We start from the raw sequence: 12,402 nt of genomic DNA on the forward strand, positions 1-12,402 counted from the left end.
AGCAATTTTTTAAACAGGGCCTGAGCAAAATGGGTAGGCTTTTCCCCCTCAGCACCTTCTGGCAGACCCACCACCCTAATATTGTTTCTCCTTTGATGGTCTTCAGCGTCATCTGCCCTGTATTGCAGGGATTTTACCAGGTCCCGGAGTTCAGCTAGATGTAGGCCTTGTGTGTGAGAAGTGTCCTCCACCCCCGAGACTCTGTCCTCCACAGTGGTGAGCCTGCCCCTTATTTTATCCAGGTCATGTCTTATCAAGGTGCACTCTGATGATAAATGGTCTATGCGCCCCATGAGTTCTGGCTTACTCTGATTTATGGCTTCTAGGATCGGACCGGTTATAGTTTCCGCGTCTACCGCCAGCATTTGATCTTCCACAGCCTCCTGATCAGCGTGCGGTTCTTTCGGGCTCCCGGTCGGCGTCATGTTTGCCATCCTGTGTTTAGCGCGCTTCTCAGGCTCCCTTGTAGGCAAGATGGGGCGGAGTCTTTCACCGTCTCCTTCGCTGAGCGTGTTTGGCGCTGGTCCTGCAGCTGCTTCTGTGACTTTCTGGATGCCGAGGAATGCATGCTCAGGTTCCGCTCACCCTCCCCCAGAAGTTGGTATTATTTAAAAGTAGGAAATTTCACTCTTTAACGGAGAATTAGATCAGGATATCTGGAGCTCCTCATAGACGCGTGCTGCCCTGATCACATCCGGCCACGCCCCTTGAATTGCTGATTCTAATGCCGCGTACACACGAGAGGACTTTTCGGCAACAAAAGTCCGACGGCCATTCCGGTGGACTTTTGTCGGACTTTTGATGGACTTCAGACGGACTCGGATTTGCGCACACACGGTCACACAAAAGTCGCAGTGACATACACCAGGTCCGACGAGACTATCTGCTTTTCAGTGTGTGTAGTCAGTTTGCATTGATTTATTCAGTGTGTTATTGTCCGCTCGTTGCTGATTTTCAGCTCGCTCTTCACAGGCCTTGCTGTTCTTCAGTGCGTTCTGTTAAGTTCGTTCTGACCAGCCAACTGTTTTGAAGCCATGTTACGTGTACGTACTCATCGTAGAGCTCATGCATTTTATGTGCTTGGTGTTGTAGTTCATTCTTCAGCTTAAGCCCAGTCCATGAACAGGGTGAGGAGGAGTTCATGGAAGAAGAATTGGTTGCTCCAGCGTGACCAATTCTCTCACATGCCTTTGCTCCGTGAGATCTGTGAGAATAACCCTGAGGATTTCAGGAATTTTCTCCGGATGACGGACCCCCTTTTTGACCGTTTGTTGGCTTTGCTGACCCCTTATTTCAGCAGGCAGGATACCAGCATGAGGCAAGCCATCACTGTGGAGCAGAGGCTAGTCGCCACGTTGCGGTACTTGGCGACGGGGAGAAGCCTGCAGGACCTCATGTTCTCGACAGGCATCTCCCCCCAGGCTCTGGGGATCATTATCCCAGAGACCTGTTCTGCCATCATCCAGGTCCTGCAGAAGGACTATATTAAGGTAAGAATTTTATCCTTTAACATCACATTTTATTGTATTTAATGTTTGCTAATGTAATGCATTTCTTTACTCAAACACTAATTACCATGATTGCAATATAGTGTGAATGTCCCCTTTGTCCTCATGCATGCTGTAATTTTTGAATGCTCTTTTTTGTACTGCATGCATATTTGCATTCACTAACCTCCAAAGCATGCTATGCTGGGCCCATATCCACCTAGTCTAGTCACTTAACAATGTATTTTGTCAGCTCCATTGTATTGCTTTACCCTAAAATGTCTCCAAATGGTCTGTGTGTCCTTAAATTGCTTTAGAATCCCCCCTAAAATGTCTGCAAATGGTCTGTGTGTGCTTAAATTGCTTTAGAATCCCCCCCTAAAATGTCTGCAAATGGTCTGTGTGTCCTTTAGTTGCTTTAGAATCCCCCCAAAATGTCTGCAAATGGTCTGTGTGTCCTTAAATTGCTTTAGAATCGCCCCCCAAAATGTCTACAAATGGTCTGTGTGTCCTTAAATTGCTTTAGAATCCCCTCCCCCCTAAAATGTCTGCAAATGGTCTGTTTGTCCTTAAATTGTTTTAGAATCCCCCCCCCTAAAATGTCTGCAAATGGTCTGTGTCCTTAAATTTATTTAGAATCCCCCCCTAAAATTTAACAATGGGCCATCAGAGGGGGTGATAAATCTGATAAGTGGGCCTTATATTTTAGTCTTTAAATAATACTTACAATTAATGTTATACTGATGCTGGGCAATAATGTTTTTTGTGTAATGTGCTTGAATGTTATGTGCAAAAGTACTTATATATTTTTTTTCTTGTTTGACTCCCCAATTTCCTTCAACCCCACAGGAATGGCAGACTGTGGCATCCCATTTTGCCACCCGTTGGGACTTTTCCAACTGTGGAGGGGCTATAGATGGGAAACACGTCCACATCGTGCCACCACCCCATTTGGGGTCATACTATTTTAATTATAAGGGGTTTCACAGTATTGTCTTAATGGCGGTGGTGTCAGCACAATATGAATTTCTGTATGTGGACATGGGGAAGAATGGCCGGATGGAGGATGGAGGAGTCTTCACCCAGACGGAGTTCTACCAGAGTCTTCAGAGTGGTGGCCTGGGATTGCCACCTGATGCGGATAATGTGGAAGGACTCCCCTTTGTCTTCATTGCATATGAAGCCTTCGGTCTGGGAGAGCACATGATGAGGCCATTCCCCCAAAGGACCCTCACCCCAGAGAGGAGGGTTTTTAACTACCCGCTGGCCAGAGCGAGAAGAGTTGTGAAGAATGCCTTTGGGATCATGGCTAGCTGGTTCCTCCTGTTTCAGACAGCTATCCACATGGTGGAATACAAACTAAATCACCTTGTCCTAGCGTGCTGCATCCTGCACAATTATTTAAACAAACATTCGAGCAATTGTATTGCATCACTTGGGCCTGAGGCCAGACTTATAGAGAATCCTCTGATGGGCCTGGATACTGGCCGTACTGGCTTGGCCCCTCAAAGCGCCCGTCAAGTTCGGGATCAATATGTTGATTTTTTTACGGGTAGGGGGGCCATTGCAATGCCAGACAATCTATAATTTGTTTTAATAAAAAATAATGATCAGATAAAATCTCAAATTGTATTTATTGCTTGCCTTTCTTTTTGACTCAAACAAAATATAGGTGTCTTGCGAGCCACAGATGGACTAATGCCTCTAAGGAGTAAACTATTTAAGCTGCAAGCACTGAACCACGTTTCATTGCGTGTAGATAGATAAAAAATATATAATAAATGTGCCCGCGCTAGTATAGTGTCACATATAAAATATATAAAAAATATTTTCACATATAAAACACATGTAATGTGATAAATAAAACCATACAGGTAAAATATAATGCAAATAACTATAAATGATAAACCACCAAGTGCATATAAAGGTGCAATCGTGGTAGTAACTAATAAAAGTGCAACGTGCTAAAATATAAATATCAAAACACTTTCCAGTGACAAATGAGTGACAAATGAGTGTATATCCCAATTAATAAATACAAATCACAAAAAACGTGAATAAATAGTGTCCATAAAATGAATAAACATCATGCTTCTTCTGATGGGTGTATAAATCACAACACGTGAAAACTGTGCTCTCCCGTGACACCCCACATGTGCTTGCACTCACCTTCAGTCCTGTGACACAGTAATTAAACGGTGTCAAAATAAGCATTGGGGCCACTCCTAGGCTCACTCAGGATACAATGATGCAAAGACACTCCTCCCAGGTGAAACTGCTAGGCTCACTCAGGTTACAATGGTGCAAAAACACTCTTCTCAGGTAAAACCAAGATCCTTGGGGAGGGGGTAGGACGGAGCTGTCAGCAGAGGAGGAGGATTGCACATGCCATACCGCACGCCATACGATCAGCTGCTTATTATTTTACCTGTACAGTCTGGTGCACTCTAGCACCCATCCAATGTGAGTACCCTCTTGGAGGGCTTATTCTTTAATAAATGTCCTGGCTATATTGCACTATCGAGTCCCTCTGTTTGTTTTTTCTATGATTTTGGATCTTGGTTTTACCTGAGAGGAGTGTTTTTGCACCATTGTAACCTGAGTGAGCCTAGCAGTTTCACCTGGGAGGAGTGTCTTTGCATCATTGTATCCTGAGTGAGCCTAGGAGTGGCCCCAATGCTTATTTTGACACCGTTTAATTACTGTGTCACAGGACTGAAGGTGAGCGCAAGCACATGTGGGGTGTCACGGGAGAGCACAGTTTTCACGTGTTGTGATTTATACACCCATCAGAAGAAGCATGATGTTTATTCATTTTATGGACACTATTTATTCACGTTTTTTGTGATTTGTATTTATTAATTGGGATATACACTCATTTGTCACTGGAAAGTGTTTTGATATTTATATTTTAGCACGTTGCACTTTTATTAGTTACTACCACGATTGCACCTTTATATGCACTTGGTGGTTTATCATTTATAGTTATTTGCATTATATTTTACCTGTATGGTTTTATTTATCACATTACATGTGTTTTATATGTGAAAATATTTTTTATATATTTTATATGTGACACTATACTAGCGCGGGCACATTTATTATATATTTTTTTTCTTTCTTTTTGACTGTCTCCTAGGTTATCCTAGTGCACTTGTAGTGCCAAGTATATTTTCCTTTAGTAAATAAGCCCTATTGTCACTGTAAACACCAAATAACTTCCAAAACTGGTATTGAGCATTGAAAGAAGAAGCCACACATCTTGTTGTTTAATAACAGATTTTTTAATCTGTGCACATTAACTTGTGCGTTTGTTAAAATTTTAGGATTTAAAATAAATATAATTTTTTGTTCAAACAATAGAATTTTTTTATTTAAAAAATTATTTTTTATTTTTTAATTTTTTAAAACAGGCCTCTATTTTTTTTAAACAAACAGGCCTCTATATATATATTTTTTTCTTTTTCTTAAACAAACAGGCCTCTATATTTATTTTTTTTATACATTTTTTTACAAACAGGCACAAAATGTTTAAAAGCCAAAGCCCAGAATGGGGTCAGCAAAAAAAGAAATGAAGAACATGATCGATTCTTTTTGTGAAAAAGGGATTTAGATTCTCCCCAAAACATCGATCATATTCTTCATTTCCTGCTGCATATTGTCCAGCCGATTACGCATTAGATCAAGGCTAGTGCGCATGGCATCAATATCCCCATTCAAGGCCATGATCTGGCCAATTAATCGTTGTGCACTGTCAGGGGTAAATGGTTCCCCTTCCACATCACCTAAAATTAATGAAAAAAAAATATGTATTTAGAAATATGCAGGCATACATAGATTACTATAAGCTGGGGTGTCAGACATTCACCTGGTGGGGTGCACATGTCACCCACTTCCTCCACCTCTCCTTCGTCCACATCCTCAGGGGGCGCTGGCACTTGGACATGCTTCCACCGCTGCTTCCCCTTCCACAACCAGATCACCTAAAATTGATGAAAAAAAAGATGTATTTAGAAATATGCAGGCATACATAGATTACCATAAGCTGAGGTGTCAGACACTCACCTGGTTGGGTGCACATGTCGCCCACCTCTCCTTCCTCCACATCCTCCGTGGGGCTTGGGCTGATTTGCCAAACGGGCTGGTGAGGTCGGGGGTCCCTGGGTTCAGGTTGTCTAAGTCTTTTCTCCCCTATGAGAATGAAACAAAAGGTATACTTAGCACACAGATATTTGAGTCCAGGAATAGGAATATGAAACATTGCATTAAAGTGGTGTACAATTGTCTGTTTGGGCAGAGATCCAAGTTGAAGACATAATTAAAATTCCCTTGGAAACAAGCTGGAATACTTACCTTTTTTGGCCATGTTTCACAGATAGAGACACCCCAACAAGTATCCACTGGAGCTCCTGTGTGGGTTAACCAAAAAAAATGTATTCTGGTGCCCCACACTAGTGCTCCTGAGTCCAGATGTGTAAACAGCTGCTGAGAATCCTCTCCTTACATTCCACCGAATGAAGTTTGCTATTCATTCTACTTTCAAAAGACATCTAGACAACAATGTCCTAAACTTCTTTTAATAAGACAAACTACCAAGACCAAAATGTTGTTTAAACCCTGTATCAACTAAATACATCGTATATATATTTGTTTAAACAATGTTTAGTACGAACGATGTTTCCTACGAACATTTAACGAATTAAACTTGTACACAAGAAAAGCACATGCACATGGAGCAGCATGCAAGGTAATAATCAGAATATGAACACACGACAAGTACTTACTTTTTTCCAGCACTTTCTAGATTCGTCTGTACTGATCTGGCTCCCTGAGTTTGAAGTCAGACCATCGTTTCCTCAGCTGATCTTTAGAGCGCCGTACCCCAAAATGATGATGCAGGGTCTTCACCACTTTCGCCATTATTTTTGCCTTTCTTAAATTAGGCTGGGCGTACAGCCCATTCTTTCCATTGTAATCTTTTTTTTTCAAAATTACTACCATCTCCACTATCTCTTCTAAGGCCATTTTGGAGGCCTTAAATCTCCTCTTCCCGGATCGGGACATTTTGGGCTCCGGGCTTTCCTCGTTACTTGAGGAATTAGTACACACCTGCTGTGTCTCCGCCATTGTTGAACCTACTGTGCACCGTAGAGAGAAGGGTCGGAGAATATTTGTTAAAAAAGAACGTCAGTGGCGGGCGACGTAGGTGGAGTTTCACGCATGCGCAGTGTGTATACAAAGCTATCACGCACGTGCCGTACGTACGTTCTGTGCGTAGAAAAAATGGGGCAGAGAATATATATTAAAAAAGAACGTCAGGGGCGGGCGACGCAGGCGGAGTGTCACGCACGCATAGTGTGTATAAAGCTATCACGCATGTGTCGTACGTATGTTCTGTGCGTGGAGGATAGAGCATCTGAAACAAAGGTAAATTTTATTAACTTTGTAGCAGCCTATACTGCTTAAAGATTGAGGCCTATGTTGGGATAAGTAAGATTATGAGAATTTAGCCTAACATTAGTGTTTTTGTTTTGTGTATTATCTTTGACAGAAAACATGAATGCTAAGTTTAAGGACCCTGAATTTCTGACTCAATTTATTGAGAAGTACAGGTAGATGAGGAATCTATGGGAGGTCAAACACCCAGCATATTATATTAAAACAATAAGGAAGTCAACGCTGGAGAAACTTGTCGCATTTGTGCAGACTTTCATCAGAAGTAGGGATGAGCCGAACACCCCCGGTTCGGTTTGCACCAGAACCTGCGAACGGACCGAAAATTTACACGGACGTTAGAACCCCATTGACGTCTATGGGACTAGAACATTCAAAATCAAAAGTGCTCATTTTAAAGGCTAATTTGCATGGTATTGTCCTAAAAAGGGTTTGGGGACCCGGGTCCTGCCCCAGGGGACATGTATCAATGAAAAAAAAACTTTTAAAAAACTGCGTTTTTTTCGGGAGCAGTGATTTTAATGATGCTTAAAGTTAAAAAAAAAGTGAAATATTCCTTTAAATATCATACCTGGGGGGTGTCTATAGTATGCCTGTAAAGTGGCATGTGTTTCCCGTGCTTAGAACAGTCCCTGCACAAAATGTCATTTTTAAAGGAAAAAAAGTCATTTAAAACTGCTTGCGGCTTTAATGTAATGTCGGGTCCTGGCAATATGGATGAAAATCAGTGAGACAAACAGCATGGGTACCCCCCAGTCCATTACCAGGCCCTTTGGGTCTTGTATGGATATTAAGGGGAACCCCGCACCTAAATTAAAAAAAGGAAAGGCATGGGGCCACCAGGCCCTATATACTCTGAACAGCAATATACAGGCGGTGCAAACAAGACAGGGACTGTAGGTTTGTTGTTAAGTAGAATATGTTTGTAATTTTGAACTGGTACATTTTTAACATGTTTAGCTCCAGCCAAAAAATCTATTTTAAGCTTTTTCGAAAACATAGGGGAGGGTTATCACCCCTGTGACATTTGTTTTGCTGTCTGTGCTCCTCTTCAGAAGATTTCACCTCACTTTTTGTCCCAATGACAAATGTTTTTTGAAAATTTGTTTTTTTTGTGAAACAAGGATTGGTGATAAAGCATCAGTGGAAAGGAGAAACATTTTTCCCATATTAACTCTTACAGGAGAGAATTTCCCTTCCTAGGGGAAGATTTCATCTCACTTTCTGTTGTCTCCTTCCGTTTGCAAGTAGGAGTCGTTTGTAAGTTGGATGTTTGAAAGTAGGGGCCTGCCCTATATACTCAGCAGAAATTTGGGCCTTAGGGGTTGTTGTGGCCACAACACTGCAATGCCCCATACACACGGTCGGACATTGATCGGACATTCCGACACCAAAATCCTAGGATTTTTTCCAACAGATGTTGGCTCAAACTTGTCTTGCATACACACGGTCACACAAAGTTGTCGGAAAATCCGATCATTCTGAACGCGGTGACATAAAACACGTACATCGGGACTATAAACGGGGCAGTAGCCAATAGCTTTCATCTCTTTATTTATTCTGAGCATGCGTGGCACTTTGTGCGTCGGATTTGTGTACACACGATCAGAAATTCCGACAACGGATTCTGTTGTCGGAAAATTTTATAGCCTGCTCTCAAACTTTGTGTGTCGGAAAATTCGATGGAAAATGTGTGATGGAGCCTACACATGGTCGGAATTTCCGACAACAAGGTCCTATCACACATTTTCCGTCGGAAAATCCGACCGTGTGACGGGGCATAAGCCCTCACAGGGCCCTGCTGAGAAATATTAGATCAAGATTTGTAATTACATGCCCCTGTTGAACAGGGGCAGAATAATTGGGCCTTTGGTGGTGGTGGTGCTAGTGCCACAACACTATAAGTCCTCACTCATTCTTGGTGGGCGCAGAAACGGGCCCTGCTGTGAAATATTAGATCAAGAATTGTAATTACATGCCCCTGTTGAACAGGGGCTGAAAAATTGGGCCTTAGGCACTGGTGCTGGTGCCACAGCACTGAAACCCCTCACAGATACTCTAGTTGGAACGCAGAAACGAGCCCTGCTGCAAAGTATTGCATCAAAAATTGTAATTACACGCCCCCTGTTAAACAGGGGCTGAAAAATTGGGCCTTAGGCACTGGTGGTGGCGCCCAGAACCAAAAATGTTCTTACAAGCTATTAGTGTGATCATTGAGGAGGAAGAAGATAATTACTCAGGATATTCACTCAGCATTAGCCTAGGCAGTCTTTGAAGGGATCTGAGATTTCAAAAAAATTATTCGGTTACATCAGCATCAGTTGCTTGGTAGCTGGTGGTGATCCAAGACTGATTCATTTTAATGAAGGTCAGTCGATCGACCGAGTCAGTGGACAGACGCACCCCGTGATCGGTTACAAAGCCTCCAGCAGCACTGAATGTGCGTTCCGAAAGAACGCTGGATGCAGGACATGCCAGTAGCTCAATTCCATACTGTGCAAGCTCTGGCCAGTAATCCATCCTCAAAGACCCAGTAACCCAGAGGATTTTCGTTGGGAAAGGTGTCCAAGTCAGATCTTGCCCCTAGGTATTCCTGCGCCATGTAAAACAGACGCTGGTGATGATTGCTGGAACCGATCATACCTTGGGGCTGCGGACCAAAAAATTGTCTGAATGCATTGGTCAGACAGCCACCTTCTCCACCGCTCCTTCTTTGACTGACCGAAGCCTCAGCAACACGTTGTCCAGAAACAGGAGTTTGTAACCTCCCAGTCTCTGGGAACGTGTTGCACAGACCTTTCTGCAAGGCCTCCTGAAGATGTTTCATCCTCTGCTCCCTCTGCGATGGCAAGATAAGGTCCGCAACCTTACCCTTGTAACGTGGATCAAGGAGGGTTGCCAGCCAGTATTGGTCCTTCTCCTTGATACCACGAATACGAGGATCCTTATGCAGGCTTTGCAGGATCAGGGAGGCCATGCAGTGTAGGTTTGCTGAGGCATTCGGTCCGGAGTCCTCTGGGTCACTAAGGACGACATGGTCCGCAGCCACCTCCTCCCAGCCACGTACAAGTCCATGTGTTTCTTGGGACTGATCCTTTAAAGACTGCTGCTGATGTTGTGTGCCAGGCTCCACCTCCATACTGACACAATCCTCCTCCTCCTCATCCTCGTCCTCTTCCTGTGTGATCGGTGGGCACGCAGGAACACTGTCTGGATAAAGGGGGCCTTGAGAGCTAAGGAAGTCCTCCTCTTCCTGCCTCTGTTCTTCCTCAAGTGCCCTGTCCATTATTCCACGCAGCGTGTGCTCCAACAGGTGCTCCAACAGGTGGACGAGGGGGACAGTGTCACTGATGCATGCACTGTCACTGCTCACCATCCTCATGGCCTCCTCAAATGGTGACAGGACAGTGCATGCATCCCTGATCATGGCCCACTAGCGTGGGGAAAAAAAAAAAAAAAAGCTCCCTTGACCCTGTCCTGGTGCCATAGTCACATAGCCGCTGCAGCATGGCCAACATTGAGTTCCACCTGATGGGCATGTCACAGATTAGGCAGTTCTTGGGCAGGTTAAACTCCTTTTGGATGTCTGCCAGCCGAGCACTGGCATTATATGACCGGCGGAAATGCACACAGACTTTCTTGGCCTGTCTCAGGACATCCTGTTAGCCTGGGTACCTGCCCAAGAACCGCTGCACCACCAAGTTAAGGACGTGAGCCAAACAGGGCACATGGGTCATTTGTCCCTGTCGGAGGGCAGAGAGGAGGTTGGTGCCATTGTCGCAAACTACCATTCCTGCCTTAAGTTGGCGTGGCATCAACCACCTCTGAACCTGCCCCTGCAGAGCTGACAGAACCTCTGCCCCTGTGTGGCTCCTGTCCCCCAAGCACACCAGCTCAAGCACCGCATGGCATCTTTTGGCCTGCATACTTGCGTAGCCCCTTGAACGGCTACAGAGCACCGCTGGTTCCGAGGACAAAGCACAGGAAGAGGCCATGGAGGAAGAAGAAGAGGAGGGGGTGGAGGAGAGAGGTGTGTCACAATCATTAGTGGCATTTTGGAGGCGTGGTGGCGGAACAACCTCCAACACTACTGCACCTTGTCCTGCATCCTTCCCAGCTGCCAGCAGAGTCACCCAATGCGCGGAGAAACTTAGGTAACGTCCCTGTCCATGCCTGCTGCACCATGAGTCAGCAGTAATATGCACCTTACCACTGACCGCCCTGTCCAGCAAGGCCAAGACATTGCCTTCCACATGCCGGTAGAGAGCCGGAATCGCCTTCCGTGAGAAAAAGTGGCGTTTGGGTACCTGTCACTGAGGAACCGCACATTCCGCAAACTCACGGAAGGGGGCAGAGTCTACCAACTGAAAAGGCAGCAGTTGAAGTGCTAGCAATTTTGCTAAGCTAGCATTCAACCGCTGGGCATGTGGATGGCTGGGAGCGAACTTCTTTCGGCAGTGCAGCAGCTGGGGCAGGGAAATTTGCCTGGTACAATCTGACATCGGTGTACCGAAAGCAGATTGCCCACAAGTACTTGGCTGTGACACACCTAATTCTACACCTTCATTCCTCTCAGTGCAGGTCTCAGAGAGGACTGAAGGTATAGTGGGGTTGGAGATCTCAGCTGATGAGGAGCAAGGAGAGGTCCTCTTTGTTCTTTGGTGTTCTTTTAGATATGCTTGCCAACGAACTGCATGGCAGGTCAACATATGTCTGGTCAAGCATGTGGTGTCCAAGCGGGAGATGTTTTGGCCACGCGAGATACGCTTGAGACATATGTTGCAAATAGCAGCGGTGCGATCTGATGCACTCGTCTCAAAAAAGGCCCACACCAAAGAACTTTTGGAATAACGCACAGAGACAGCAGCGCCCTGCACATGCGGAGCTTTGGGGTGTGATGCAGTCAGTGTGCTGCCCTTAGGCTGGCCCCTGGAGGGCATCCTGCCTCGTTGGTGATGTGCCTCCTTCTCCTCTCTCCTATCAGGCACCCAGGTTGAGTCAGTGACCTCATCATCCCCTCCCTCCTCATCACTGAAGCAAACCTGGCAGTATGCTGCAGCAGGGGGAGCATGACTGCCAGATTGCTGTCCTTCTTGGGCACCCCCTCTGTCCGTGCTCACGTTACTGCCTTCATCTAGCTCAGTATCATCATCAGAGCCTTCTAAACGCTGGGCATCCTCCTGGAGCATGTACCCAACACTGTGGTCAAACAGTTCGAGGGACTCCTCAGGAGAACATGGTGGGGCTAGGGAAGGAGTCACTGATGCCATTGAGCCGAGGGAAGAGGCCACGTTGGCAGCTGCTTTGCCAGATAAAGTACCCTGAGCATGGGTGAGAGAGGATGAAGAGGATGAGGATGGCTTGGTCATCCACTCAACCAAGTCTTCCACATGTTGCGGCTCAACATGGCTAGCTGCTGAAAAAAAGGCCAAGCGTGTCCCGCGGCCACGTGCTGATGAGG

The sequence above is a fragment of the Aquarana catesbeiana genome, linkage group LG08, assembly GCF_042186555.1.
Source record: "Aquarana catesbeiana isolate 2022-GZ linkage group LG08, ASM4218655v1, whole genome shotgun sequence".
Lineage (NCBI taxonomy): Eukaryota > Metazoa > Chordata > Amphibia > Anura > Ranidae > Aquarana > Aquarana catesbeiana.